General features: G+C 34.7%; 2 long non-coding RNA genes across 2 annotated transcripts; both read right to left on the bottom strand.

The window, feature by feature from the left end:
• Positions 1–21,358: 21,358 nt before the first annotated feature.
• LOC122018896 lies at positions 21,359–22,720 on the bottom strand. The gene is made up of 3 exons (XR_006121944.1): positions 22,654–22,720; positions 22,507–22,591; positions 21,359–21,404 (listed from the first exon to the last, which is right to left on the bottom strand). It is a non-coding gene; the product is annotated as an uncharacterized LOC122018896 (long non-coding RNA).
• Positions 22,721–23,901: 1,181 nt separating this feature from the next.
• LOC122018591 lies at positions 23,902–25,109 on the bottom strand. Its single transcript, XR_006121832.1, has 4 exons — positions 25,083–25,109; positions 24,636–24,701; positions 24,288–24,405; positions 23,902–23,945 (listed from the first exon to the last, which is right to left on the bottom strand). It is a non-coding gene; the product is annotated as an uncharacterized LOC122018591 (long non-coding RNA).
• Positions 25,110–25,429: the final 320 nt, after the last annotated feature.

Raw genomic sequence — 25,429 nt, 5'->3', positions numbered from 1 at the left:
AGAATACGAGGTTTTTCTTCTTCTGTCGCGAAGAATATGATATTGTTCATCAATTGAATCGATTAACCAATCGATTCAATTGGATTGAATCGATTAACCAATCGATTCAATTGGATTGAATCGATTAACCAATCGATTCAATTAGATTGAATCGATTGAAATTGTATTCCAATAGATTCAAAATCGCGAGATGAACAGCATTTTTGACGAAGCACAGTATTGAATCGATTCAACACTGTGCATGAATCGATTCATTAATCGATTCGATTTAATTGAATCGATTGAAATTCATTTCAATCGATTCAAAATCATAGTGCACAGTATGCCCATTTTTTTTTCTCACAGTAAGAAAAAAAACTCGCTGAATTGATTCATGAATCGAACCAAGATTTGGAAAAAAAAGGAATGAATAGTGAAGCACAGTACATGTATTTTTTTTTCTCTCCACGTGTATAAGTTGCTTGCATGTTATACACCACTTGCATGTTTAAAGTTTAATTAACATGTAGTGGCCTAACAAAAATTTAATTAAATATTTTTATTAATTAATTAAATACATATAGAAATGTATTATTAATTAATAAATAAATATTTAATTAATTTATGGTTCAATTTACTGAAAATGGAACCAGACCAACTTAGCCGATCAAATCCAGATTTGATTTAAATTATTAGTTGATTTAAGCAGCCCAATTTGATTCAATAATACCTAAAGTTGGTTCAAATTATTTGTTGGTTTAACCAGCTCGATTTATTATTGAATAAATTAGGGTGATCTTGATTACAGAAGTTGGGTTGATCAAATATGACCGGATTAGTTCTGGTGTATCAGATTTGATCATAAAAAATTAGATTTATTCTAATGGGTCAGACTTAATCCAATGTGCTTTGGATGAATCAAACAGACCTAAGTTTGATCAATAAATCTGAGGTTGACTCAAATGGGCTTAAACGATAACAAACATAGGTCCAATTAGATTAATTCTAATAAGGACAATAGACTAAATTTAACATTCGGACTCCTGATTGACAGGTCTAATGGGTCAGTCGACTTAAACTCCTGAAAATTGAGAAGATTTGTTTTCCTTGATTTATAATGATAGTATGCCTGTATAAATTGAATTAAACTAGTTTTGTACTGGTTAGTCGGTTTTGTACTGACTTATTTAAATTCAATTTTTTAGATGACACGGACAATTACCACATTGACTCGTCACAAAGTGCGGCGAAACCAGCTCCGAGAGGAGATTCAGGAGATAGAGTATAAGTCTGCTTATGGAGTCGACGGACATGTTAGACGACTGGATAGAGTATTTTAGAAACTTGAGCAAGAAGAGTTTTCAGTCCTGGGCAGTTATAGGATCTGGGCATTGATGCATTCATTGCCAGAGTATCCCAGGATAATAACAGACTATGTATGGGGGCGTCATGAAGGACGTGCCACATATTCAATACTATGTAAGGAACTACTTCACTATATGGGTGAAGAAGAGCCTGAAGAGTCTGAAGATGACCAGGAGATGCTCGAGGAAGATCTAGAAATGAATCTGATAGAGAATCTTGAAGCTGCCCCATCTGAGATTATCCTAAATAAGTCCAGGTTAATAGGGACAGTGTTGGCTGCTACACTAGTGTTTGTCCTAGTGGGAGCAGTGCTGGCCTATCTAGTTTATTAGTATTCTGTTTACTGTCGTTATGTACGAATAGTGTCAGCTCGTCTGGTTTTTGATTCATGTAATAATTTCTGTCGTTTTGTACGAACAGAATTAAATAATGAAAAGTTATGTTATATGTTAACTAACCTGGAAATGATTAGTTCATTTTATGATATGATTAGTTCATATAAATATGATTCGTTCATATTAAATGATTCGTTCATTAGTTGGGATATGTGTAATATAATTGATCAGTGTTGATTAGATTAGAACATACAAATGATGAGTGGAAATAATGTTATCACTTGATTTTGTAAACTAACTCTAATTTACACTGAGTCAATAAATAGTTGCACATATATGAATTACACTGAAATAATAAATAATTTGTTTATTTACGTAGATCATGGCAACTAAAAACATCATAGCTGAACTCAATAAGGGTGAGAAATTATATGGGGATAACTACAAAATCTGGCACCTCAAGATACAATATGTTCTTGAGGAACAAGAAGTTCTAGAGGCTGTAAACCAAATTATGGAGGAACCAGTTGATGGTTCTTCAGCACAGCACAGACGTGACCTTGATGCCTATAAGGCATGGAAAAGGAAGGACTCCATTGCCAAGGGCATATTGATTAGTTTAATGGTTGATGACCTGATGTTTGAATATGAGCCATTACTATCGGCTCATGCAGTCTGGGTAGCCCTTAGAGAGAAGTATAGTGGAGTCAGTCTGAGTAAGCTCCGTCAGCTAACTATCAAGTTTGATAGTTGTAAAAAGCGCTCAAATGTTACCTTGGCCCAACATCTCAAGGAGATGGATAACATGATTCGAGAGCTTAAGACTGCTGGTTATACGTTGACCAATGAACAACAGGTTCAGACAGTTATCCGTTCTCTTCCTGATTCTTGGGAAACGATGAAACAGAACCTGACTCATAGTGAGAGTATCAAGACTTTCACTGGTGTCTCACGCCATGTGGAACTTGAGGCGGAGAGGATTGAATCCGCAAGGATTTTGGGTCAAGCTTTTGTAGCTGAAGGTTCTGGTTCCAAGAATAAGAACAAGTGGTTTAAGAAAGGAAAGGGGAAAGGAAAGGAGACTAATGCTGTTGCTGCGAAAAACCAAATCAAGAAGAAAGGAAAGAAATATGGACAAAAACCTAAGAGCAGGTTGACTTGCTTCAACTGTGGCAAGAAGGGCCATTTTGGTCGGGATTGTACTGAGCCTAAAAAGGTAGATCCATTTTTGTATTCTTTCCACGAGCAATATGTTGCAAGTACAGTGTTGTTAGCTGATTCGTATCCTTTGTGGATTGTAGATTCAGGAGCAACGAATCACGTAGCTCGTGATCGAGCTACATATGTGGAGTACCGTCGGGTACCAGCTGGCAACAAATGGATATATGTAGGAAACAATGCAAGAATTGAAGTCAAAGGAATTGACACTTGCAAGCTCAACCTACGTGGTGGAGGCACCTTGTTTCTACATGATGTCCTGTAAACTCCTAAGATTCGACGGAATCTGGTTTCCATTATTTATCTTCTTAATTTAGGTTACAATGTAAATTTTTATAGCTGTTGTGTGGAACTTCGATTTAACTCTGTGTTAATTGGGTATGGTTTTGTAACAAATGGTTTTATGGTTCTTGATGTAGAACCAAATAATAATGATGGTTGTTTTTCAAACATTGCTCTTACTAGTAATGCTGATGTTAATGATGAAATTTGGCATGCTAGATTGGGACATATAGGACAAGAACGAATGAATAGATTAGCTAAGGAGGACCTATTAGGCACTCATGCTAAGATTAACTTGCCTATATGTGAGCATTGTCTTGCAAGAAAGACGACTAGAAAACCATTTGGTAAGGCTATTAGGGCTGAATCACCATTGCAATTAATTCATTCGGATATTTGTGGTCCAATGAATGTGAAGGATAGAAATGGGAGTTCTTATTTCATTACATTTATCAATGACTTCACACGTTTTGGTCATGTGTATTTGATTTCTCACAAATCTGAAGCATTGGATTGTTTTATTCGTTACTTGAACGAAGTTGAGAATCAATTGGAATGTAAGGTTAAAACCTTGCGCACTGACCGTGGAAAAGAATATTTGTCTGATCAGTTCAAGACAATGTGTAATGAGAAAGAGATTATTAGACAGCTAACTGTCCCTGGAACTCCACAGCAAAATGGGGTTGCTGAAAGAAGAAATAGGACTCTTCTTGAAATGGTTAGGTCTATGATGGCGCAGGCTAATTTGCCAATCTCCTATTGGGGAGATGCATTATTAGTTGCGGCCTATATACTTAACAAAGTGCCTTCAAAGTCAGTTTCATCTACCCCACATGAACGTTGGACAGGCAGAAAGCCGAATTTGAGTAATTTGAGACATTGGGGGTCAGCTGCCTACATTCATGATAAAACTCACGAATATGGAAAATTAGGACCCAGAGGTAAGAAGTATATCTTTATAAGGTACTCTGAGACTTTTAAGGGTTATACTTTTATTGGTGAGCGACAAGATAGAACCATCTCTGAAATAGAGTCAAGAGATGCTACTTTTCTAGAAACTGAGTTCCCAACACGAGGTGAAGTTGATAAGACAATTCCTATATATGAGATAGAGGAGGAGGATAATGTTCCTTTATCAACAGATCAGGAGATGCCTGAATCTAGTCAACTGAGTGAGAGTAATTTGTCACTGAATGAGTCAGTTTCTCAACGGTCTAACCTTCGAAGAAATAGTCGTCAGATTATTCCTCGGAGAAGGTTTGATATTGAGAATGAGGCATTGATGGTTCTCCCAGTTCACGATGAGGAACCTCGAACAGTTGAGGAAGCTTTGAGAAGCTCAGTTAGAAAAGAATGGAAAATTGCAATGGATGAAGAAATGGAGTCAATGAGACAGAACTAAGTTTGGGATTTAGTCGATCTTCCTCCAGGCCAAAGGGCTATTGGAAATAAGTGGATTCTCAAAGTAAAGAGGAAAGCAGATGGATCGATTAATCGATACAAAGCTCGATTAGTTGCAAAAGGATATACCCAAATGGAGGGTATTGACTTTGAAGAGACATTCTCTCCAGTTGTGAAGTTTGTGTCAATACGTGTCATCCTAGCTATAGTAGCACAATATGACATGGAATTACATCAGATGGATGTAAAAATGACTTTCCTTAATGGTAATCTTGACGAAGAAATCTATATGGTACAACCAGAAGGTTATGTTGTTGAAGGCTAAGAGAAAAGAGTATGTAGACTTCGGAAGTCTATATATGGGCTAAAGCAAGCGTCAAGACAATGAAACATAAGATTTAATGAAGTAATATGATCTTATGGTTTCGAAATGATCAATGAGGATCATTGTGTTTACCTAAGAAAGGAAAAAAAGGAAAGCTTGTCATTTTATCATTATATGTTGATGATATGCTAATAGCTGGAAGTAACATAAAGTGTGTGATAGAAGCCAAAAGTTTGCTTTCATCACAATTTGACATAATAGATATAGGAGAAGCAGAGTACATCTTAGGAGTAAAGATCGTTAGAGACCGATCAAAGAGGCTTTTGGATTTGTCTCATGAAGCTTATATCACTAAGATGCTACAACACTTCAATATATCAGATTGCAACATTGAACAGACGCCTATAGAGAAAGGTACTGTCTTGAGCAAAAGTATGTATCCCAAGACTCCTGAGGAAATAGCCGAAATGAAGAAGAAACCATATACCAGTGTCATTGGTAGTTTGATGTACACTATGTTATGTACCCGTCCCGATATAAGCTATGATGTTGGCTTAGTTAGTCGTTTCCAGTCAAACCCAGGATCGAGACACTGGAAAGCAGTGAAGAGGATATTCAGATATCTTAAAGGAATAATTGATTATTGCCTCTGTTTCCAAAGATCAGATATGAGCCTTAGTGGCTACTCAGATGCAGATTGGGCAGGGGATCTTGATGACAGGAAATCCACATCTGGCTATGTCTTCTTGTTGAATGGTGGCGCCATCTCATGGAATAGCAAGAAGCAGGTTTGTGTAGCCTTATCGACAATGGAAGCTGAGTATGTGGCTTGTGCAGCGGCTGTGCAAGAGGCTGTCTGGCTAAGAAGGTTCTTGAAGTATCTGAGGATAGTGGGAGTCCTGTTACTGTGTACTGTAACAGTCAAGCTGCGATAGCTTTTTCCAAGGATCCCAAATACCACAGCAAAGACAAGCATATAGAAATTAAGTATAATTTTGTAAGGGATATTGTTGACAAAAAAAAATTATTCTTGAGTACATCCCTACATGGAATATGTTTGTTGATCCTTTTACTAAGTCATTAACTAAAGAGTCATTTCATGGGCATATGAAGTCTTTGGGACTTTGAAGAATGTAATAATTGTAAAGACATTTTGATAAATGAAAAATGTCATGATCTATTCAGTATATATGTCAAGATGAGATCATTTGTGTAATGATTGAAGTAAATGCACCCACCATTTACTGAATTTGCTTGAGGCAATATTAGAATTCACATGTTGAATTCAGGATTAGACATTAGGAATGTCTAGATCGAAATCTGTACGATGTTAAATTTTGAGAAAAATATGCTTTTTTTAGTAAAGAGAATAACATCGTAGCATGTGATTCATACCACATGTGCTATGGTGACAAGAAGGGTAGTAGGAGAATGGATCCCTGCTTCTCTACTATGTGAAACCCTTGAGATTATAAGTTAATCTCGATTTTACCCTAAGTGACTATTTAGCTGTCTACTTGAAGTTCTGATCAGTGTCTGCTACTTTAGCATGTTTCCTATTGGCTATGGATGATTCGGTGTATGGAGCATAACTAGGAAAGCGACTGATTAGAATGAATGGATTCTATCTAAAAAGGAAGATTAAGATTGATTTACATCTGTGACATTTATTCACTAGTACCGGTTACATTTTTAGTTCAGTACATAAAATGTAATTGTGAATAATTTGTTTGATTGGAGATGTTGAACATGCTCTTGATATATAGTTAATATGAGGGATTAGAAGATGTTCATGATGATGGAAATAATTTAATCTGGGGTAAAGGCAAGTCATTTATGTCTTTGATTCGTTCTATGGATATTTATGTCTCTGATTTGTTCTATGGAGCAGCTAAGTAAGGTGTGATAATCTTCTTAGCAATTGAATGCTCACTGTGCTTGTTGTCGCACGAACCATTTTCCCTAATGTATGGAATGGATGTTCTGATCTGGTCTTCGTGACTTGATCCTTATAAAGTCTGTGTGACTTATTTGGTCTTTGTGACTAAATTTTGCTCTGGTCTTCGTGACTTGATCCTCATAAAGTCTTCGTGACTTATTTGGTCTTTGTGACTAAATTTTGCTCTGGTCTTTGTGACTTGATTCTCATAAAGTCTTTATGACTTATTTGGTCTTTGTGACTAAATTTTGCTCTGGTCTTCGTGACTTGATCCTCATAAAGTCTACGTGACTTATTTAGTCTTTGTGACTAATTTTGCTTTCGTCTTCGTGACATGATCACCTTGTAGTTTATGTGACTGATATAGTCTATGTGACCATATGTATTGACTTGGGCGAGTGGGAGATGTTAAACGTTGCATCAGTTGCAACGTCGGGAAGATGAAGGGGTGCCCATTCACCTTCTTCTTCCTCCATTGAAAGCTGTCATCAAGGCATCGGTTTGTAACCGATGTCTTGCTTGATATATATGATGGCGTCCAAGGCAATCAGTGGAGGATCGAGGTAAGCAGAAGCTTCATGAAGGTGATCAGAGAACAATCGTGATTAGAGGTGTGCGAGCAAAGGGAGAGCATCTAGAGGCTGGGATTTGGCTCGTGAACCTTGAAGCACTTTCCAGCAGCCCCGTGATCGTGCTTCCGACAGCGGCAATCTCTTCATCGCGTCTTCGGTTGCGGTTCTTCGGTAGATCACTGTGAGTGGTGCATTATTTAGATTTTGTTTCTGTTAGAGTGTATACTAAAAGCCTAGCTTTTGGTATAAACATTTATCTAGAAATAAGAATCACATTGGTCAAATGTCTACATTTATGATAAATGTAGTTACTCAATTAATTTATATTGTATATAACATGGTGTGTGGTGTCACACACAGAAGATCATGTTATCAGTACCTTATAAATTATAAACAGTAGCTCACGACTATGATGGAAAGGAACAAACCATTGGAAGGTCGTACTGTAATTAGGTGTTAGTTTATCTTAACTATATAATTACATTAGTACACTAAGAGTGTATTGAGTAGGACCATTAGAGGTCGTTTCTTTTATACTGACTTTATAAAGGAACAAATACCTCAGTTATTATGGAAGTATGTGCTCTTAATCCTAATATAATAACAAGCACATATATTTGATATTTATTTCTTTAATTTATCAATGGGTGAGATTTAGTTCGATGAATCAATAAACCCGATAAGTTGGGAAATGATATCACTTATAGTGTGTGTTGTTGATTATAGAAGGAAACTGTGTCCTAGTAATCTAGGTTGAGAATGTCCCCAAGAGGAGCTCATAAGGATTGTCATGTTAAACCCTACAGGTGGACTTAGTCCGACATGACGATGAAGTTGAGTGGTACTACTCTTGGAGCTAGATATTAATTAAGTGAGTTGTCAGTAACTTACTTAATTAGTGGACATTTGTTATCTTAAACACAGGGAGACTAACACACTCATAATAAGAAGGAGCCCAAAATGTAATTTGGTATTGGTGCGGTAGTTTAATAATAGTTCTTTAGTGGAATGAATTATTATTGATGAAATTAAGTTGTGTGTTCGGGGCGAACACGGGATGCTTAATTTCATCGGGAGACCAAAACCAATTCCTCCTCTCGGTCCCTATCGTAGCATCTAGTATGTAGAGATTTATACCCACCGCATACCCACCTTCTTACCCATCCAATGGGGCCGACCAAGCTAGCTTGGAACCCAAGCTAGGGCCGGCCAAGACCAAGTGGATGAGCCATGTAGGTGGCCGGCCACTAGAATATTAAAAAGGATTTTTATTAAAATTATTTCTTATGTGGATATCATGATTTTAAAAGAGAGTTTAAAAATTAAAATTTTCCTTTTATAGTTTTCTACAAAAGATTAAGAGAAGAGATTAATCTCTTTCCTTATTTGTAGTTTAAAAGGATGGTTTTAATTTTTGGTTAAAACTTTCCTTATTTGTAAATCATCTACATGTTTAAAAGAGAGTTTAAAATTTGAAATCTTTCCTTATTTGTTGATTAAAGGAGGATTTTAAATTTTAAGAAAACTTTCCTTTTTAACCATGTTCATGATTTAAAAGAAATTTTAAAAATTAATAATTCTCTTTTATTAGTTTCTACAAAAGATTGAGAAAAGATTTGATATCTTTCCTTATTTGTAGATTAAAAGATATTTTAATTTTTAGAGATAACTTTCATTTTGTCCACATATTTAAAAGAAAGATTTTAATTTATTAAATTTCCTTTTTATAAACCAATCATGAAGGGATAAAAATTATTGAGAAATTTTTATAAATTTCCGGAAGCAAATAAGGAAGTTTTAATTGTTGTTTAAAATTTTATTTGCTTGGAGTTTTCTTGATGTGGCCGGCCATTGCAAAATTGAAAAGAAAAATTATTTTTTAATTAAATAAATTTTTCTTTTCAATGGCAAAAGAATTAAAGAAGTTTTTATTAAATTTTCCTTATTTGCCAAGACCAAGGATTATAAAAGAGGGGGTAGAGGAGGCTTCAAGGGGAACAACTCTATTATTTTTCTCCCTCTTTTCTTCCTTGGGTGTGGCCGGCCCTTTCTTTCCTCTCCTCTCCTTTGTGTGGCCGAAATTTTCTCATGGTGGAGATAGCTTTGGTGGCCGGAACTAAGAAGGAGAAGAAGGAGAGAAAAGAATCCTCTTTTCTAGCATCCCTTGGAGCATGGTGGTGGTGGCCGAACCTCTTCATCCTAGGAGAAGTTTTGATGGCCGAAACTTGTAAGGAAGAAGAAGGTGCTAGGTGGTTCTCATCTCGGAAGATCGTTGCCCATACAACGTCCAAGGTTAGAAGAGGAAGACGGTAGAAGATCAAGAGGTCTTTCTAAAAGGTATAACTAGTAATTTTTCTTTCCGCATCATACTAGTTATTTTTGAAAATAATACTAAATACAAGAGACATACGATTCTAGTGTTTCGAATTTGTTTTCGATATAGTGTTCTTTTGTTTTTCTTTTCCTTGTGATTTGATTGTTCTTTTCGGTTGACCTAAAGTTATTTTAGGAAATTAAATATTAGCTTTCCTTAAAAGTTTTTGTCTAGTCGGTGGTGGTTGCTCCCATATCCAAGAAGGTCATGTGCCTCGCCACGTCAGTACTGGGAACCAATTTTGGAAATTAATATTTAATGGAATTAATAACTTAGGTGATTTGGATCAAACGTGTTAAGTTCCGCAGGAGATCCAAGTCAAAACCTAAAAGAAATAATAAATTAAGTTTTGGATCAAACGTGTTAAGTTCCGCAGGCGATCCAAAATTTAATTTAAAAGAACACATGGTAGTTAGGAAAAGGTTCAGACCTTTGTACAAAATTTTTGTACAATGGAACCTCTAGATTTTCCGAATAACAACCAACAACAGTTTCATGCTCTCAAAACTACTAACATTGTCTGTAGTGTTGCTCATCATCTGGGCAGCCAGTTCGTTGGCTAGTGAAGAACTCTTGCAGCGCCGGGGGATCTAGCTGTTGAGTTACAGTGGTAACAACTAGCTGCTAACGCGTCGAGTATCTGTATCCAAGCCTTCAACTAAAGTGATAATGTGTCGGATTTGGATCCAATTCTATATACCTCATCTCCCTCCCATTAGATTTTTAACTTTCATCTCCGTATTCATCTCATCTCCATCAGGTTTTCAATTTTAATCCTCATACCTGAATATTTTATATCCTAATAATGTTCTTGGAGAATAGAAAATGAAAAGTAAGGATTCGGGATTCGTAAAAAGTAGAAGCTGAAGATAAGATTTTTTTTTTTTTTTATCTTTTTTATTTCTTTTTAATTGATCATGAAAGAAAAGTAATAATTAGTTATTTAATTAATATATATAATTTAATTAGATATTCAAGTTAATAGAATCTACTGTCGCACTCAAATGCTCGTCCATACATGATTATCCTGATTCCTCATTCGATATTTATTTTTTTTAAAAAAATTTAAATTTCTATTTTTCAAAAAATTATTTTGTGGAAATAGTCTTATTATACTCAGCCCAATCCACCTATTTTATCGAGTAATCAGGTACAGCGTAACATGTTTTTTTATATAGATTATTAAATAATTAAATTATGTCCACAATATTGCCATAATTACTCCGCCAATTATAATCTTTTAACGGATTATCCTACTTCATAGTCTTTTTTGAATTCTCTCTTAATTTCCCCCTCCCCGATCTCTATATAATACGTCCATATTCCCTCTTCAATCATCGATCAATTCCTCTCCATCCGAAACCATGGCGGCGACGGCGGAGAAATCCATTTGCAGCAGGGCCGACTGCGGCACCCACGACTGCATCGGCATCCGTTCCGTCTGCGCCGACTGCCTGCGACCGTACATGGGCCCTCAGTTGCCGTCATTCGACGAAAGGCTCAAGCGCTTCGCCGCCTTCACAGCGGAGCCTCGTCGTTGCTCCTCTCCGTCGCTGTCTTTCTCCTCCTCGTCGTCCACGGTGACAGCCGAAAGGAAGGAAGAGGGGGAGGAAGTGGATGGGCCACGCCGGTTGGCTGCTCTTGGCGACGGCCGGCCGTTCAGGCACTGCTCCATGGCGCCACGCCTCCGCTGTCGGTGACGCCCGGCAAAGCACCACCCGTGAAGGTTTGAAGGCGGAGGAGGCCATCTGATGTGCTCTGTTTTAGAGATTTTAGAGTTCTTTGTTTTTTTTTTTTTTTTTTTTTTTGAATATGATGGATGTTGAACGTTAAAACTTTTATAAAATGACAATTATGGATGAATCGGATCATATTGGGATTGGGATTAGTATATGCAATTTTTAATTTGGGATGTAAAAGATGATTTCGTCCGCCTTAAACGATTTCTACGACAAATTATTCCACGGCAATCGAACCGTGTCAAGGAAGCAATTCTACCACCTGAAAATCATCCTAGGGCATTTTTAATTTCAAATTTTAATATCAATATTTTCTATTAAAATCAAACTTTTATGAAATAAAAAAAAATCAAATTTAACAGACAATTTAGATTAATGCGTATTAGTTATCGTTCAGATGTCCCTCGAGGGTTACCGTTCAACAATAAATGTTAGTTAGTATTCGATGATTGTGTGTCAGATTAGTAATAAATGGAAAAACTGAAGTTTTTTTTTATTCCAAGATTAATAAATTTTTTTAATTCAAAATATCCTTGCATAAGAAAAAAAAAATGTGATATAAAAAACATAAAGAAAAAATTGAAAATCTTAAAAATTAAAATAAAATAACTTAAAAAAAGACGTAAAAAATAAAAAAATAGAAACAACGTTAAAAATATAAAAAATAAAAAACCTAAAAACTAGAAGAAACGTATAAACAATGTAAAAAATTTTAAAAAATATAAAAAAATAGAAAAAACATAAAAATTATAAAAAAATTTAGAAAAGGAAAAAACGTAAAAAAAATATATAGAAAAAAATAAAAAAAATAAAACAAAATTGTAAAAAAATAAAAAATTGTAAAACTTTAAAAAATAACGAAAAAATAATAAAATTAAAAACTTTAAAAAATAACGAAAAAATTAAAAATAAAAAAATGTAAAAAAATAAAAAATATAAAAACTTAAAAAAAATAAAAAAATTTAAAATTATAAAAAAATTTAAAAATTGTAAAAAAATAAAAAACCTTTAAAAAATAACGAAAAAATAATAAAATAAAAAAAATAAAAAACTTTAAAAAATAACAAAAAAATAAAAATAAAAATATAAAAAAAATTAAAAAATATAAAAAAAGAAAAAAAATATAAAAACACATAAAAAGAAAGAAAAAGTAAAAAAAACATAGAGTTTAAATATTATTGTTATTATATATGGTTAATTTTGTAACTGAGGGTAATATAGAAAAATATTAAATTAAGTTATTTATTAAAATCTTCAAATAAATAAATTTTTGATGTATTATTTTTACCCCAGGTCATACCAACGGTGAACGCATGAATGTCTAACATAATAGTCAGGGATCGATTCTTAAGAACTAACGACTCTTTGGATGCATCACGCGAAGAGTCCCTTCAAGCTTGAGCATCCCTTTGGTTTGTGCTGAGTGTCTCTCCTCAATGAACGAACAATAAGTTGTTTTTGGATTTCTCGGAGGAAATTCGTTTGTGCATGTGTAAATTTTCTTAATGATATCATTTTATGTATGATACTTTGTGATCACAATTTGTTCGGCTCATGCATTTTCCAAGAGAGAACTGAATCACAAAAGGGCAACGAATTGTACGAAGTCAATTCTTTCATATGCATTCTCCCATGCATGGGTAGATGGAGTTGATTATTAGGGAGTAATTTATATGTGATGAAAAAAAATATATATTTTTTATTTTATTTTTATAATAAGTTTGATTGTGATTCGGATCTATTGTTTTAACATGATCTCAATACTAAAAATATAAAATTTATATCTCATGAGGTTTTAGGAATGAATTAAAAGGAGAACTTGACTCTCTAACTCGTAAATAATCGAGACACAGAGAGTCGGAGACAAAAGTACAACCAAACTTTCCGCGAGGAACTCTAGACAATCATAGAACTTAATGGATCATACAATTAATATGTTTAAATGTTAAGGTTGGTACGCCATTGTAGAAGTAAAAGTTCACATCGAATATCTTAGGATTGCCTACCTGCACGAGCCAATATTGCGGATAAGAATTAAGAAAGATCAAGTGTTTGCTAGCATGAAAGTGAAATAAAAACCCTAGGATTATTCTCGTTGTCTGTCTTTCTTCTGACTACTTACTTTGATCACATTCTAGCTTATTTTTGTGATCTCTCTGGATTCCCTCTCTCTCTTACCCTCTCACTTTTCTTTCACATTTAGATTCTGATATGCGATTGTGACAACATATACTTTTGATTTAGTCTAAACTGTTAAGTTTGATTGGTAAGTTAGTACTCGATCCCTAGTCCCTGTGGATTCGATCTTATTATTACTTGATGACACTTCCGTACACTTGAGAATTTACCACCACGTCAATTTCCTTAAAGATCAAACAATTCTATTGAATTGATTATGACTGTATATGTGATAGCATCTACTATACCAAGAATATTAAAGAACTCAATTCTTGCAATTACTCAAGATACTCTTTTTTAGCTTCTATGTTTATTTCTTAGTTTAAGATCCCTCTTACTAACTGGAATAAAAGAATTAGTAAATATGTTTTGACCAAAATGGGAATGGGCACGGCTTATGAATTTATAATCATGGAATCGACTCAATCATCAAATTATAAGTCTATTCCATACTAGACCAAACCGAAATAGGGTTATGTACATTATTATTATGAGGATGGTCATTCGAGCGTATGCAAATAAATACTATGTACCATATTTACTTCTTTTCTTTTGGGAGCTTCTATTGGATCGAGAAACAAGCGTGATTATATATATATATATAAGGTATACTTCGAATAATTCAAATCAAAGCAATTTGATGTCTGACCTGGGACTATATGACATGGGCGATTGAAAGACATACTCCGACACTCCACCTTTGTTATATATTCCATATATGTCACATTAGATAAATATCATATTCATGGAATATGATTCACTTTAAGATGCCTTGATGCTGAAATGGTAGACACATGAGACTCTAAATCTCGTGCTAAAGAGCGTGGAGGTTCGAGTCGTCTTCAAGGCATAATATTGAGAATGCTCATTCAATGAAAAATTCAATAACAGATTCGGATCTAATCAATATTGATATATCGATTTGTTGATATGAAGTATTCCGACATTCCCCACGATTCGAGTCCAAGCTATTGGAATAGGTTCAGTGGGGGATCATGAAATTTTGACGATTTTCTCTATCTAATGAATGAGGAGTCAGTTTTGAAATCGTTCGCCCGACACCCACCCCCCAATATAAGATTCAAGAGGAATCATACAAGGGTAGATTGATAAAAACCTCTGGTAAAATATCCACCACTAACCATAATCCAACAAATAAAGTACATTACATAGTCCGTTTTAGGGATTAACAACTAACCCATTTAGTGACTTTGGCACTAGGCGTTCCCAAAATGGATTGGTGCGGGTGAATTAGAGAATAGACAAACATATGTTGGTATTCCAGCCTTCCTTCTCCTTTCAGGGCTATCTGAAAGAGAATCCAATATCTCTTGGTCATGAATATTTGAAATAGGATGAATTGGCCTCCATGGATATCTTTGCTTCAGAAAAAAATAATTAGAATTAGGCTCGATCAACTTGTTGAGGATCTTGGCCCCACTTGGGGTGAATAAACGATCACCCTCTTTGTTGTTTTCCTACAATTTATTAGTTGAGTAGCGGAATAATGAAAGCACAAAATAAGAAGACAAACCTAACACATTCGTTTAACGTGGTTCAGAGATAAAACTCCTACTTCACGGCTGTCCATAAGGTGGATGATCCCTATCCGTCGGTGGATAATTCCTTAGCAAACTCCGGCTAGCTCAATCCTCTTTGTCGAAGGAGAAACCTTACCACAACTCAATCAAAAAAACGAGGATCACAATGAGAGCTTGGAGACTCTAATTAGTGGTTAACTACCTCTAATTTCATCATCCAAACAAGCCACCCCAAGCTCCATTATATAGAGGTTTGGGGAAAACAACCGGCTACCAGTCGCTTGATACTACCATTGGACACAGTCAACGACACTTCACAGAAGTCGTTATTTTATTTAACGACTCTTTACCAGTCGACTGGTAACATTACCAGTCTATTGTCTTCATAGCCGTCAGGCACAGAAACATTCTGTGTCTACCCCAGTTGACTGGTGATCTTGCCAGTTGAGTGGTAAACCCGAGTACAATCACTCAGCACTTGTTCTTGTCCGCACTGTTGGAGTGTATACTGAAAGCCTAAGCTTTGTAAACATTCATTATGAATAAAGAATCACATTTGGTCAAATTATCTACATTTGTTTGTAGTTGTTCAATTAATTTATATTGAAGATAACATAGCATGTGGTGTCACATGCAGAAGATAATGTTATCAGTACCTTATAAATTATAAACAGTAGCTCACGACCAAAATGGAAAGGAACAAATCATTAGAAGGTCGTAGTGTAATTAGGTATCAGTTTATCTTGACTGTATAATTACACTAGTACACTTAGAGTGTATTGAGTAGGACCATTTGAGGTCGTTTCTTTTATACTGACTTTATAAAGGAACAAAGACCTCAGTTATTATGGAAGTGTGTGCTCTTAATCCTAATATAATAACAAGCATATATATTTGATATTTATTTCTTTAATTTATCAAAGGGTGAGATTTAGTTCGATGAATCAATAAGCCTGATAAGTTGGGAAATGATATCACTTATAGTGTGTGTTGTTGATTATAGAAGAAAACTGTGTCCTAGAGATACTAGGTTGATAATGTCCCCAAGAGAAGCTCATAAGGATTGTCATGTTAAACCCTGCAGGTGGACTTAGTCCGACATGACGATAAGGTTGAGTGGTACTACTCTTGGACATAGATATTAACTAAATGAGTTGTCAGTAACTCACTTAATTAGTGGGCATTCGATATCTTAAACACAGGGAGACTATCATGCTCATAATAAGAAGGAGCCCAAAAATGTAATTTGGGATTGGTGCGGTAGTTCAATAATAGTTCTCTAGTGGAATGAATTATTATTGATAAAATTAAGTTGTGTGTTCGGGGCGAACACGGGATGCTTAATTTTACCGGGAGACCAAAACCAATTCCTCCTCTCGGTCCCTATCGTAGCCTCTTATTTGTAGAGTTCTATACCCACCTATACCCACCTTTTATACCCACCCAATAGGGGCCGGCCAAGCTAGCTTGGGAACAAGCTAGGGCCGGCCTAGGTATGAATTTGGGTGGCCGGCCCTAGCTTGAACCCAAGCTAGTGGGGGCCAGCCAAATTAAATTAAAAAGGAATTTTAATTTTAATTTTAATTTTTATTATGTGGAAGAAATAATTTATTAAAGAGAATTTAAATTAAAATATCTCTCTTATAAAAGATCTACAAAAGATTAAATCTCTTTCCTTATTTGTAGATTGGTGAGATATTTTATTTTCTCTTTAAAAATTATTCACATATTGATAAAATTAAAATTATAGAATTTTTTTTTATTAACCATGTAGAGATTTTTAAAGAGAAATTTTAATTTTAAAATTTTCGGAAACAAATTAGGAAGTTTTAATTATTGATTGAAACTTGTCTAATTTGTTCTCCAATGATGTGGCCGGCCAATGTAGTTTTAATTGGGAAATTTTATTTTATTTTTCTCAATTAAATCATGTCAAGGAAATTGAGGAAATTTTATTGTAATTAAATTTCCTAATTTGCCTAGGCCAAGGAATATAAAAGAAGGGGTGAGGGTGCCTTCATGAGACACAACATCTATTATTTCTCTCCCTCTTTTGTTCCTTGGTGTGGCCAGCCATCCTCTCCCTCTCTTCCTCTTGTGGTGGCCGAACATCTCTCCCTTCCTTGGAGCTCTTGTGGTGGCCGGATACTACTTGGAGAAGAAGAAGAAGAAGGAGAGAAAGCTAGCATCTCTTGGAGCTTGGTTAATATTTTGGTTTTTCTCCTTAGTGAAGTTTTTCCTTTGTGGCCGAACCTTGCTTGGAGGAGAAGAAGGTGGTTGGTGGTTTCTTATCTCGGTAGATCGTTGCCCACACAACGTCCGAGGTTAGAAGAGGAATACGGTAGAAGATCAAGAGGTTTTTCTACAAGGTATAACTAGTAATTTTTCTTTCCGCATCATGCTAGTTATTTATGGAAATAATACCAAATACAAGAGGCTTACGTTCTAGAATTTCGAATATGTTTTTTCGATGCTGTGTTCTTTTGTTTTTTTCTTTTCCTTGTGATTTGATTGTTCTCTTTGGTTAACCTAAAGTTATTTTAGGAAATTAAATATTAGCTTTCTATAAAAGGTTTTGTCTAGTCGGTGGTGGTTGCTCCCATATCCAAGAAGGCCATGTGCCTCGTCACGTCAATACTGGGAACCAATTATGGAAATTAATATTTAATGGAATTAATAACTTAAGGAGACTTGGGTCGAACGTGTAAAGTTCTGCAGGAGATCCAAGTCAAAACCTAAAAGAACAAATATATTAAGTTTTGGATCAAACGTGTTAAGTTCCGCAGGCGATCCAAAATTTAATTTAAAAGAACACATGGTAGCTAGGAAAAGGTTCAGACCTTTGTACAAAATTTTTGTACAGTGGAACCTATAGGCTTTCCGAGTAGCAACCAACACGCACAACCTTGACCTTTCCTTCAAGCATCTTCCATCAACCTCGCGTCCCTTGGATACTTTCTTATCTTTCATGTCTTACCTTCAAGAGCTTCATTCGCCTTGCCCTTTGTTGTCAGGTTTTCCTTTGTCAAGAGGTCGTGCCTTCAGGACTTCACCACCAAGAGCCATGTTTCGGGACTTCATCCTTGCCAAGTCACACTTGGACTTACGTTGCCAAGGTTATACACTTGGACTTACACCGCCAAGGGCCATGCTTTAGGACTTCATCCTTGCCAAGTCTCACTTGGACTGATGTTACCAAGGCTACACATTTGGGCTTACACTGTTAGAGTATATACTAAAAGCCTAACTTTTGGTATAAACATTTATCTAGAAATAAGAATCACATTGGTCAAATGTCTATATTTATGATAAATGTAGTTGTTCAATTAATTTATATTGTAGATAACATGGTGCGTGGTGTCACACACAGAGGATCATGTTATCAACACCTTATAAATTATAAACAATAGCTCACGACCAAGATGGAAAGGAACAAACCATTGGAAGGTCGTAGTGTAATTAGGTATTAGTTTATCTTAACTATATAATTACACTAGTACACTTAGAGTGTATTAAGTAGGACCATTAGAGGTCGTTTATTTTATACTGACTTTATAAAGGAACAAATACCTCAGTTATTATGGAAGTGTATGCTCTTAATCCTAATATAATAACAAGCACATATATTTGATATTTATTTCTTTAATTTATCAATGGGTGAGATTTAGTTCGATAAATCAATAAGCCTGATAAGTTGGGAAATGATATCACTTATAGTGTGTGTTGTTGATTATAGCAGGAAACTGTGTCCTAGTGATCTAGGTTGATAATGTCCCCAAGAGGAGCTCATAAGGATTGTCATGTTAAACCCTGCAGGTGGACTTAGTCCGACATGATGATAAGGTTGAGTGGTACTACTCTTGGACTAAGATATTAATTAAATGAGTTGTCAGTAACTCACTTAATTAGTGGACATTCGACATCTTAAACACAGGGAGACTAACACACTCATAATAAGAAGGAGCCCAAAATGTAATTTGGGATTGGTGCGGTAGTTCAATAATAATTCTTTGGTGGTATGAATTATTATTGATGAAATTAAGTTGTGTGTTCGGGGCGAACACGGGAAGCTTAATTTCATCGGGAGACCAAAACTAATTCCTCCTCTCGGTCCCTATCGTAACCTCTTGTATATAGAAATTTATACCCACCACATACCCACCTTCTTACCCATCCTAATGGGGTCGGCCAAGCTAGCTTGGAACTCAAGCTAGGGTCGGCCAAGACCAAGTGGATGAGTCAAGTTGGTGGCCGGCCAAAGCTTGGGTCCCAAGCTTAGGTGGCCGGCCACTAGAATATTAAAAAGGATTTTTATTAAAATTATTTCTTATGTGGATATCATGGTTTTAAAAGAGAGTTTAAAATTTAAATTTTTCCTTTTATAGCTTTCTACAAAAGATTAAGAAAAGATTTGAAATCTTTCCTTATTTGTAGATTGAAAGGAGATTTTAATTTTGAGAAAACTTTCCTTTTTAACCATAATTATAATTTAAAAGAGAGTTTTAAAAATTAAATATTCTCTTTTATTAGTTTCTACAAAAGATTAAGAAAAGATTTGATATCTTTCCTTATTTGTAGATTGAAAAGAGATTTTAATTTTTAGAGATAACTTTCCTTTTTGGAAATTATCCACATGTTTAAAAGAAATATTTTAATTTATAAAATTTCCTTTTTATAAATCACCATGAAGGGAAAAATTATTGGAGAAATTTTTATAAATTTTCGGAAACAAATTAGGAAGTTTTAATTCTTGTTTTAATTAAAACTTTCCTTGTTTTGGGGAGGAAGTGGCCGGCCAAGTAATTTGGAAAAAGAAAATTGATTTTAATTAATTAATTTTTTCTTTTTCATGGCAAAAGAATTAAGGAAGTTTTTTATTAAAATTTCCTTATTTGTCAAGACCAAGGATTATAAAAGAGGGGGTAGAGGTACCTTAATGGTGGACGACTCTATTCTTTTCTTCTTCTCTTTTCCTCCTTGGTGTGGCCGGCCCTAGGGTCTCCTCTTCTTCTTCCTCTTTTATCTTCCTCCTTTGTGGCCGGCAGCATCTACATAAGGGAAGTCCATGGTGGCCGGTTCTAGCTAGGAGAAGAAGAAGAGAAAGAAGGCTTCGTTTCTAGCATCCCTTGGAGCTTGGTGGTGGTGGCCGAACCTCACATCTCTTGGAGTTTATGTGGTGGCCGAAACTTGATTGAAGAAGAAGGGTTTGGGTGGTTCTCATCTCGGAAGATCGTTGCCCACACAACGTCCGAGGTTAGAAGAGGAATATGGTAGAAGATCAAGAGGTTATTTTGCTTACAAAGAAAGGTATAACTAGTAATTATTTTCCGCATCATACTAGTTTTCTTTGTATAGTTATTTATGGAAATACCAAACACAAGAGGCATATGATCACTATAACAAAAACTACAAACAACAACGGATATTATCCGTTGTCGTAGGGTCAAAAAACCGTTGTAACTGAGGGTGTTGTAGAATGTATTGCCCTACGACAACGATTTTGAATTCGTTGTCTTTGTAGACATTTGACAACGGTTTTTATCCGTTGTTGTATATATGCTCAAAATTTAGCTACGAAGGATACGACAACGGTTTAAAACCGTTGTGGTAGCTAATTTCAACAACAGAAATAAACCGTTGTAGTAGACTCTTTTTACAACAGATATAAACTATTGTGGTAGATAATATTTACTCATTTTGCTTTTTTTTACAATAGTTTTAATATATTTTACAACGGATAAAACCGTTGTCTTTTATCACTTTTTTCAAAAAAAAAAAATCATTGTGATTTACATAGTTTTTACAACATTTTTAACTGTTGTCTTTAATGTTCATTAATACCAAACAACCAATCTTATTTTACTATAAGCAAACCACCAATACAAAACTAAATATTTACTACATTAAATCCAAAATAAACATCCATATATAATTCATCTTGTAGCTACACATATACAAAAATATACAAAATGAGTTGTTACTCATCAAAATACACATGTTTTCCATTACTGTTCTCCATATACATTAAATCACATGTTTTCCATTTGTTGTTCTCCATATGGCACGCTTTTAATTTACAAATTAGCAAGGCAAGCTACATGCTAACAAAGCTCACTTCTTGCATCAAAAAAACTCAAGCCTCACGAATTGCCCGACCTGCAAAAGAAAAATTCAACAAAACTTATAAAATTCCATAATTCCAGATTATAGTCTACATGACAACATGAATTCTTGGAAAATAAGCAATACAAGGAAACATGCCATTTTATACTCGAAGTTGCATGTTTGAGGTGGTTGTAGTCAAAATTACTATAAATATGACTACCAAAGAATGAGAGCAACTAAAAAACTACTTTTATCCAGTTAGGAAAAAAAATAGACAATTGCAAATTTTCCTCCTTCTCTTACGTTTTCAACTAATGACTGGTTTAAAGAGGATTTTTTGCAACTTCCTCAAGTTTTACATTGACTCAAACTTATGATATACCCTTGAACATAATCTTTGAGTATCTATTTGTACATGTTGCAGAACTGTTAGCTACTGCTAGAAGAAATGGAGAAACTCTTCCAACTAATGTACTCCATGTGACTCAAGGAGCCTTATCGAAATATGGTTCTAATAATAATAATAATAAATCCTCTCTCAATTAGTTGCATTCATGAGTAACACATTGGAAGAGGAATATCAAGGTTGTGTCTGAAAGCAAAAGAACTCTGGTATTCACAAAATATAATTTAACCGTCAATCCTTGCATAATGCAGAAACAACTAAATAAGAGTCATGTAACATCAAATGTTAGAATGAGGTATTGGGCAAAGGTATGTGTATAATTTATTTCATGGAACATCAAATGTAGAAACAGAGTTTTTTTTCCTTCAACCAAACATTTAAAAAAAAATGAAAATTTCCAAAGCATGACATAACTGCCCAAATCTGCGTTGGATATAGATACTTGGATAATGACACTCAAATAATGACACTAAGAGTGAACAATCACTAATACTATTGAACACATGCACAATTTGTAAAAATAGCCATGTCAGAGATTGCGATCATACTCATGTTGAACTATATCAAGTCCAAGTAACATAGACATGGAACAGTTGTAGCACTGACACCATATTCAACCACACAAGCATTATCATACTAGAGATTTGAATGAACATTAGTTATCAAATTTCGTAAACAGTAAGCAGTAGAGTACTAGCCTTGTATGTTAAACTTGTTGAATGTACAATATCTCATAAGAAAGTTTACCTTTAATGTTATCACAATAATCACATCCAGAGAGAATACACAAATCAATGAACTGATCCATAGTGAGTCTTAGCTCTTCAAGAACCTGAAAAATAAGGATGAGAATAAATACAGTAATTCAATTAACAATAAGAAGAATAAATATACCTTTGAAACGTCAAATTCCATCACAGAGATTTTTTTGGAACTAGGATCCATTAAATGATGGAGACACCTTGGTACCCCAAAAGTTAAAGTATCCATGTTTTCTGAGGCAACCGCAAACACCTAGAGATTGATAACAAACAAATACGTTTAGGATATTAAAGTTAAAAAAAATAAAATAGAATGTGTTACATTGCATCATTTTACCTTGTCACTTTTGCAAAGAGCTGCGGATTGAGCTTCTGCTTCACAGGGTGCCTTTAGATCAGAAAGATGAGTTTAGCTTCTAAAACTAGAGATACAATACTTGTATATTAAGCAATTGCATGCAACTTTAGGAAATGTTTGCAAGAGAAAGTAAAATTGTGTCATTGTTAGTTCAAATTCTTGTAGCAAGGATAAAGAATTCAATAAGTGAAAGTGGACTAATTTACCTCAATAGTAGGCACACCCATTAGTCTTAAGAGACGTTTACAATCTTCATTATGTGGCTTGGTTACTTGTGAAAAAACTCTACAGTCATCTACTGGAATCAAATTCTTCAAGAAAGTAATTTGAAAGTTCAAAATATATTTAAAGAAACTCTATGTTACATATGAAGAAAATAGATAATTAGCATGCTAACTTTATGTTGATTGCATCATAATCAATAAGATCCTCATGGTAATTTCCAATAAAATAGCAATATCAAAGATTACCTTGACAGTCCTTTTGTTGTACTTTTCAATTCCCTCCAAATCACCAGTCTGCAAACAACAAATGTAACCAAGACAGCAAAAGAAATTCTAGCACACTAAAGAGTCCCAATAAAGGTACTTGTTATGCACAAGCAATGACCTCAATTGTTGTGTTCAGATCGTTAGTTGCATCTTTCCTCTTTAAATATCTAAAGAATAAAATAAGCTTAAAGATTATCATTATCTTGCAACAAAAAAAAAGGAGGGGGACAATGACAAAACTGTAAAGATTAACCTTTTGGCAAGTTCTTATTTCTTCAGCTCTGGAGGTTGACCGTCAAATACATATCTGGCATAAAAAAGATGATAATAAAATATGGTGGCTGAATGATAAACAAAATGATATTTAGACATGCAAATGGACTTACACTGGCTCGATACCTGCTTCTAATAATCTGATAGTTCGATTGAACATCCCTTGCAAATGACTTATCGGCCATATAAAATGTCAAGAGTTAGAAGAAGAAATAAAAAAGTCCAACTCATGCATAGATTTTTCAATGAACTCTGTAAATTCTTTCCTAATTCCAGGAAGTCCTCGAGAATCACTATATGCACCTGATTGCTCGAAAGAAAGTTGAGATTCTTATCAGAATGACTAAAACAATATTTACTCATCAACATGAAAAAAATAACAAGGCCTGCAGATGATGTTTTGGGTTTGTTACATATAAAGATACAACTAAAAACTGGAATATGACACAAATGTTATGAAAAGGCCAACATAAAAACTGCTTGGGTTACAAATGCACAAACAAGTACAGAATACATTTCTTTTCCAGATCACCGTTAACAAGAGGAAACAAGTTGCAAAGCAGTTTAGCTTGAGAAACAGACTGCATCAAAAAGGAAAAGGTTTAAGCAGACTGCGAGTTGAAAATTGTAGGAATATGTGAATACCTAAACCACCCGAATTCAATGAAAGATAATGTTTAGCTCTTGCAATGACATCTGCTGGGAATAAAAGCCCGACATTAGTGTCATCCAATAGAAATGGAGCTTGCCACAATGCTACCACCTGGAGAATAGTATAAGTAAAAAATTACACCATTAAAAAGAGAAATCTAATGGAAAATGTCTCTTTATCTCAGGGAGCACAGAGAAGGAGAAATTGCTCCATGTATAAGGAATTTTTGACTTGTGAAGATGATTTTTTCTCACTGAGTTCCTTAAGTCAAGCAATAGAGAAGAATGATCAACACTTTGATACAAGTAGTTTTTAAGAAAGAATAAAGAGAAAATGGAAACCTGACGGGGAAATGTTAATGGCTTCTATCCGAGAGCATGAGGGTTCCCGCCATTTGTGAAAATAATCTGCAAACAACAAAAAAAACCAATCTCATGGAAAGTAAGTCCAACTTGTATCTTGTTTCTTAAGAATAAATTGCAAGGGGAGTGCAGTATTATAACCTCAAATTTTAATCTCACAAGTGGCATCCCAACAAGCTAACAATAAAAAGAATCAAAGGCATATGTGCACTTCATATCTTGATACAAGCAATAAAGCAAACATATACAGTGCTAAATAACCCAGGAAGATATCTTCAACCAGATAACAAGAATGGAAAAAAAACAATCAAAGTCAGATCTTTCAGGAATCGAAATAAGAGTCTCTTTCAATAAAATTTATTCTATTTAACTCAAATCATGTTGTGGCACAATCAACGAAAATTGTGTATGAGAAAGCATCATAACCTTCTTCCCCTCCTTCTGCAACTCCGAAGCCTGCAGGTAAAGCTCCCCTTTGACAACATATGCAACTTTCTTCACATTCTCATTCAGCAACTTGTAGTCCAGCGGCTTCGGCGCCATCCTAATACTAATTAATGATTTAAAATCAGAACTTCTTATCTTAATACTAACTAAACAACAAAAGGAGTATAGAAGAGGTCACATGCTAATTTTATGATGGAAAGCAGATCAAACTTACTTGGACATCAAAGATTCTGCTGCCTTCTCCAGGCATGGAAAAATTAGCCTATTTTGACTTAAACTTGTTGACTCTCTTTGTTTGAAAATGGGCAGTCTTCTTGGAGCATATA

Source organism: Zingiber officinale, chromosome 9A (genome assembly GCF_018446385.1).
Source record: "Zingiber officinale cultivar Zhangliang chromosome 9A, Zo_v1.1, whole genome shotgun sequence".
In the NCBI taxonomy this organism is placed as follows: Eukaryota; Viridiplantae; Streptophyta; class Magnoliopsida; order Zingiberales; family Zingiberaceae; genus Zingiber; species Zingiber officinale.
Note: the sequence above shows the minus strand (reverse complement) of the source record. Positions and strands in the feature narration are given on the sequence as shown.